This window comes from Sinohyriopsis cumingii, chromosome 17, assembly GCF_028554795.1.
Source record: "Sinohyriopsis cumingii isolate HCF-2022 chromosome 17, ASM2855479v2, whole genome shotgun sequence".
Classification (NCBI taxonomy): Eukaryota; Metazoa; Mollusca; class Bivalvia; order Unionida; family Unionidae; genus Sinohyriopsis; species Sinohyriopsis cumingii.
This window is the reverse complement of record NC_142977.1, coordinates 77252627-77259719: the sequence shown is the minus strand read 5'-3', so window position 1 is coordinate 77259719 and position 7093 is coordinate 77252627. Positions and strand designations below refer to the sequence as shown.

The 7093-nt window shown below is 37.2% G+C and overlaps 1 pseudogene; it reads right to left on the bottom strand.

Moving 5' to 3' along the window:
• Positions 1-5976: 5976 nt before the first annotated feature.
• LOC149779280 (uncharacterized) lies at positions 5977-6567 on the bottom strand (annotated as a pseudogene).
• Positions 6568-7093: the final 526 nt, after the last annotated feature.

The following is a 7093-nucleotide window of genomic DNA, read 5'->3' as shown; positions in this document are numbered from 1 at the left end:
CCTTCTAACTTCTCCCTCTCTGCTTCCCTTTCCCATTCTATCCTTTCCCTCTCAGCCTGTTTCTCTAGTTCAATCTTACCCTTCTCTAATTCTATCATTTCCTTCTGGGTTTCCCTTTTTTCCCTTTCTAATTCCCTCTCTAATTGTTGTTCCCTTTCAAATTTTTCCCTCTCTAATTCCCTCTCCTTTAATCTTTGATCCCTCTCCCGGGGCTTGTTCTTCACGAACGAAATTTCTAAGGGACTCCCCCTCATAACCAAACTGTTTCCCCAGTTCTACCAGTTCTTTCATAGAAGACATTTCAAAAGTTTGGTGGTGACCAACCTTAAAGTGCAGTTGTATACAAAACACGTAATTACCACAAACCGTATTTTCTTTCACGAAATGCAACAAAAATATTAAATACAAAAAATAACGTAAAATTAGGTATCTACCTAACCTTGGTGCTTTGTCAAACGCATCTGAAACACACAGAAAGAATACAAATATAATAAAACAATTTCAGTGCTCTGTTATATCCGAAATGATCCCACTTCTGACACCATTTGTAACAAGATAACCGGGTGGGATATTTCGGATTAACAACAGAACACGTTTTGACGACACAGATATATGGTTTAATGTAGCGATTTATGTGAGTAGTGGATTATGAAGATGTGTGCGTATTTATAATCCAAATATTGGATCTATTTAACAAAAAAAAACGCACAGTTTCAAAGATGAAAAAAATATACAAATAAATTTAGGTCAGTAACCCTAAACACAGGATAAATGATTTCACAAATGATTCAATAATGGAAAGATGAATATAGTTCACTCAAATAGTAAACAATGCAAGTCTTTACACATAGTAAAAAATGTATTCGCTCAAATAGCGAAATTATGTCACTAAACAAGAACGGATATACAATCTATCCTTCCAGTCCTGAATAATACCCTGGGTCTTACTAACCCAAAATTAGCATACAGCTAAAAATACATGTGTGGAGATGCACTCCGTCACCCGTGCACCATATCCGCTCCACAGCTCCTCCGAATCAATTTCACAACCAATATAGACTCCGGACCCTCGGAATACTATGATCACTTGAAATATTAGACCCTCCGGACCCCCTGTCCTTTGACGGCTCTACAGCTGGGTCACCTTAGTCCCTCTGGTCACTCCGGACGCTAGACATTAGACGCTCTGGCACCTTAAACGCTCCGGACACACGGACGTTTCTACCCTCTGACAACACCGGACACCCCGGATATTCCTACCATCAAAAACACTCAGCTGAAAATATACCCGATACAGTGTACTAAACTTGATACAGACATAACGTAAGGACGTTATACATGGTAAGTTAAAAAGATTATATTATAATGGCAATTACAAAACAGGTTCAATAGTAAACCTAACCCTGCTTGATAAGACAATAGTAAACAATTCTTTTAAAAAATGTAGCTTTACATTACCAATATAAGTCCTGCACTACGTCGCAACAAGAATAAAAAATGCACGCATTATGGTATGTAAAGAAAACTGTAACAAACATGCAAAGGTAAATATGGTACTACACTAGTTATCACTTAAAACCCAAAAATTACCTACCCCTACAGCTGGAGTTGTGCGAATCCTTTAAGCAGGCCGCTTGCTGACAAAACCATTAGTATTGTAAAGGTCCTTTACATGTAGTAACGTATTTATACTTTTAGAATTTTCGTTATTCTTTATCAAAGGCACCTTGCACGTGTGGCACAGGACGAATCGTACTCACGATTTCGAAATACATAGACCATATTATAATCACCCTCGGGTATCGTTGTACAGAGAAAAGAAACGAAACCCGAGTACATGTATTTAATTAACAACATTTACACCATTCCGTGACAACATATTCCGAAGGCATACAGCAGATAAACTACAATCAAACAGCAATTCATTGCTAGCTGCAATATCACTATTGGGTAAGACACGCGATAAAAAAGCTTGCCGTTATAAAATCCTTACAGACTCTCGTTTAATTAGAAATTCTTTTAAATACTTTAACCCATGAATATCACATGATATATTAAAGTGGAAGACGAAGTGACTTTCAATTTTCATTAAAATAATGGAGATCCTAAAGCCAGCATCAAAAGCAAAAATTGTAATATTGGGTGTCACGTGCATGCCTCTTTTTGTCTCACTGCAAGCAGGTAACGTGAAGCTTTTTAACTCTTGATATATTTGGTACTGCTAATTATACCATACTTAAAAAAATCTGCATCAACAGTTTCTGACCCTCGAATCGCCTCGATTCAGAAACTATACGGTTGCAAAGACAATGCCCAATGCATCAATCTTGCGTTGGCAACCTTTGCCTTGTTCAAGTATAAGAGCGGCTGATGGTCTGTTTGTAAGGTGAACTCCCTCCCGAAAAGGTATGTATGGAATTTTCCTATCCCCAGGCTAGACACTCCTTCTCAATCACGGAGTAGTTTTGCTTCCTAGAGAGCAATTTACTACTTACATAAGCAATGGGCAATTTCATCCCCTCTTGCTCCTGTAGCAAAACATCCCCAAGACCCATATCAGACGCATCAGTCCTCAGCACAAAAGTTTTGTTCAATTCTGGCAACTTTAAGATTGGTGCACTTAACAGTTTCTGTTTTAAAACGTTAAATGCTTTTTCCTGGCACACCCCCCAGGGAACTTTATTTGGTTGCCCTTTCCTAGTCAAATCTATTAATGGGCTGGCAATAGCCACAAAATTTGGGATAAATTTCCTGCAAAAACCCAATAAAACCTAGGAAAGATCTTACTTGTTGCTTAGTTTCTGGTCTAGGTGCATCTATGATAGCTCTTATTTTGTTTGGGTGAGGTTTCAACTGTCCTAGTCCACTTACAAGATGTCCCAAACATTCTAAGTTAAAATATCCTATACTACATTTGGTGGGCCTAGCTGTAAGATTGGCAGTGTGAAATCTATCGAACAGATCCCTTAATACCTTAACATGTTCATCCCAGGTTTATGCATAAACAAAGATATCATCTACAAGACTATCAACATTTCCCATACTGTTTAACAGTTTGAGCATGAGACAAACACAGGACGAAATTAATAACTCACATAAATCTACAGGTGAATATGTGCAAGTCCCTAAAGTAGACCAATTACTGACAAGATGTTCCGTAATGTAAAGATTTAGTCTAACAGTGAGGTATGTATGCACAGACGATGCCGCAATACATTGTCTGTGCACTGGAAGTATTCGGTTCTTCGCATCAAATGCACTTCACACGTGCGGCATAGGATGAACCGAACTCACTATTTCAAAAACTTTGTACAATATACATAAATCAACCTCGGATAACGTTGTTCACAAAAAATGAAAAACGAGTACATGTATTTAATAAATAAAAGGATTTATACAATTCCGTGACACCAAAGATATTTTTATGTCTCGTACATCATCTAACAGTTTGAAAACATATGATATATATTACTTAATTAAGAAGCCAGATTAAAATTTAATTCAGAGTCAAATTTGAATCATAACATTCAGGTCATAGTGTTATAATTATGCTGGTAGTTAATTGTCCTGTAGGGATGATCACTGAGGTAAATCTCCTTACCTGAACCTGTTTTACCATACAGGATTCGCACAGACCATGAAAGTTTGTGAAATTTTAGGTGGCCATGTCATATTCATGAAAGTTTATGAAAAAATACTTTTTGTTGAAAGGTTTGTGCAAGTGTCTGAATTTTGGTGGAAACTGGAGTTCAGTTTTTTCTTGTCATGTTTTTGTTTTATTTCATCTTTTTTTAATTATTGGAGTTTGTCGAACATTAACAGTTGTCTTATCAGTAAGTGAACAAATGGAAGTAACTCATGAACCAGACATTTGTAGGATCATGCATGCATGATCGATTCATCTTGCAACTGCCTTTTTCTGTGAAGACTTTATCACTTACTTCGGACTTATTGGAGCGTTATTAGAAGTGCAGATTTGATCCATAGATATGTAATTTGACACTTTAAATCTTTTGGACTTTTATCAATGAAGCAATGCCTGGAAAGTACTCTTTTCAAGCCAAATGGCATGAGAAGTCAGGCTTCAAAGCATGTTAAATAAACATCCCAGTGGAAATAAGCAAAAAAATCGTTTACAGAGTTGTATTTCCTGATACTCAAAAAATAAGTTGTATCTTTTTCTACCCATGTTAACAATATTTATCGATTTATTGCAGTACCATTTATGTTTAAGGGGTACTTTAATGTTTTACTATGTTCTCAGTGCCAATTTTTAGCACTTAGCATCTCTTAGTGCTTCTTAGTAGTGTTTACAAATACCCCACACCCACCCCATGACCAGCCACTTACATCTATGTATTCTTTGGTACGACAATGTAAGAGGCAAACAAGATACAACATGTATGTTAGACATAAATTATATCACTAAGCTTACCATGCACAGAGGTTGTTGTCTGAACTATCTGCCCTTACACTCTTCCTCAGTCCAAAACAACTGTGTTATAGAGGTCGGCACTGTCTGAATATCGGTCCGATTAAACACACCCAACTGTCCCAAAACACTCTCACCTATCCAGTATGGGGCCGTCCATTTAGTACGTACGCATGGAGGGGGGAAACCCAAATGCATACGCTTGCGTATGGGGGAGGGTTTACGGATAATGTACGTATGCATAGGAAACAAAGGTGGGTGTATGAAACCTCGATAATAATTTGTCTAACACATATCCTGTTCGTCTGGATTCAGTTGGCATTTGAATTTTAGGACACTAGACAAACTGTTTGAAGTTATGCAGCTTATTTCTTTGATGCAGCCAGACATTCAATGTCGGTGGACTTTTATTAAACACGTTAATATTATTAATCCTTTATGGTTTCTGCGTGGACTAAATATAGGCCGTTCTATAGAATTGGAAGGGGGTTGCGTCGAGCATACGTACGCAGGTGGGTGTGTGTGTGAAAAAGTATGCATGTGTACAGAAGGGGAGTGGTAAAGCTTTGCCAGATTTTTGCGTACGTACTAAATGGATAGCCCCTACGCATATATACAATTAAATAAAGTCAAATAAAAAGTAATCGGTATAATTATGCATTGTATAATTATCGTTCAACATCAGTCGAGGTTTTACCCTTTTCGGTCATTGCCAAAAGAAAGACCCCAAGACACCCCAAGATTCTTGTAAACACCCCAAGACACCTAAACTCATGTTTTACAGTTGAAATTCTTTATCACCTGACCAAAAAATCATTCAATTTAATCTTTAATACCGCAAAATTCAAAAGATGTTTTAAGCTGACCTAGTCTTCCACAGTGGCAAAGAGTTTTCACTCGCGCATCTGATTCTAAATACTGAATAAGAGCGTTCTGTTACATATCGATGAATGAATAACAAATGCATTGCAAAGTAGTTGAATACTCATTTTATTTTCATTTAACGATATGTATCCAGGTCACACCACGAGGAGGCGCTGTTTCCATGGCCATTTTTATTTATGTTCTTCGTTTTTGCTTGCTTGTTCTTTTTTCTTCCATTTCTGTTAGACATTGAGTTCATTTCTCATTGTTGATTTTCCTTTTTGATACCATTTATGATGAAGTCTCAAACAACAAAATCATCGCTTTTTGTCCTTTTGTTCACGGGACGCCATCGCTGTTCCAGTTTGCGCGCAATTCCTTTCACCTATTAATGACTGAAAACTTCCCATCTTTTGATTATATGAATTTTGAATTTTGCTATGTTAGAGTCCACAAGAAAATTTTGGAAGAGTTCGTTTTTATCTTCTTCAGATTGCAACGCCAGTCTGCATCATGAACATGGTAGATTTGTTCTTCATTAGTCAGTTGACAATTTCCTGTGTCATGTAGATAACTTCTCTAATCAATAAAATGCAAGCCTGTAATGCCGTAAAGTTTGTTTATTAAATCTCAAGTATGTTAATTGCTCAAGTCTTTCAGAGCAGCTTTCAAACTCTGTGTTAGCTATTGGCATCCACGATACCTTCGCTACCAAACAGAGACCTCATGACTGTATCACACTCGACAGTGTCAGTTCCTGCCTTGTTTTGTAGGAAAAACTTGGCATTGTCGTTTAGTTGTTTTGTGCATAAATATCGTCTTGCAGAAGGAAACACGTATTTGATAGCCTTGGTCAGAGCTTTCTCGTTGTCCGTGCCTAATTCCATATTCTCTGATATTCACGTTTCGATAGTCTCCACATCATTATCAAGTTATGTTGCCACATGTTCCAGGAATGCTTTGTACGAGTTATACGACGCGTCTTTGTGCAGAAGTAGAGGACAAAGATAGGATGGTCATTTGTATTTTTCATCACAACTCTGATTTTTGTACACCAACAATGTCACATACAAGTTTTCAAGGCTGAATGTTCGGTCAGTGCCAATCGGTTGGTTATTTGTGTTTATTAAGAAGTGTTTCAGATCCTTTATTTGTTCTTTAGTGTAGCAGATAATTGATGGCACTTGTAATTTATTGTGCATCACAGTTTGTACATAAGGGTGTTCATTTAAAATTCCCAACACACTGTGTTTCCCTTTGCAGTATCCCATATTCCACAATTGTCATACAATTCACTTTTTGTAAGTTCCAATCAACTTACATTCCTCTTGTTATCCACTAACAGAAAACAATTAGACTTATTACCAGGTGGCACCGGACTGCTGTGTACGTATTCTTTTTTAGCTATCAGTTTGTATGCTTCATAACCAGAATGCCATTGTCCTGATATTGTTTCACGTTCATAGGAACAAGGAAATTGACTGGTTTGGCATCATTTTCAACGTTCTCATCAGTGTTGTCACCATTCATTTCAGTTGACATAACAGAGTCATCATCAGTGATTGATTGATCGCTCTGTAGTCAATATTGATCAGTGGAAACAATTCGCTGATTTACAATGCAATCATTGTCTATTGCAAAACTATTTATTGTCTCTGAAATGTCTTTGATGATGCTGACTTCTCGGTTCTGGTAATTTTAAAATCCCTCTCCATGTCCATTACTACGAAAGAAAATTTTCGCTTATTGCCTACGATTGGTGTACTCATTTCGGGAGGCTGAAATTGTTCGTTGTTT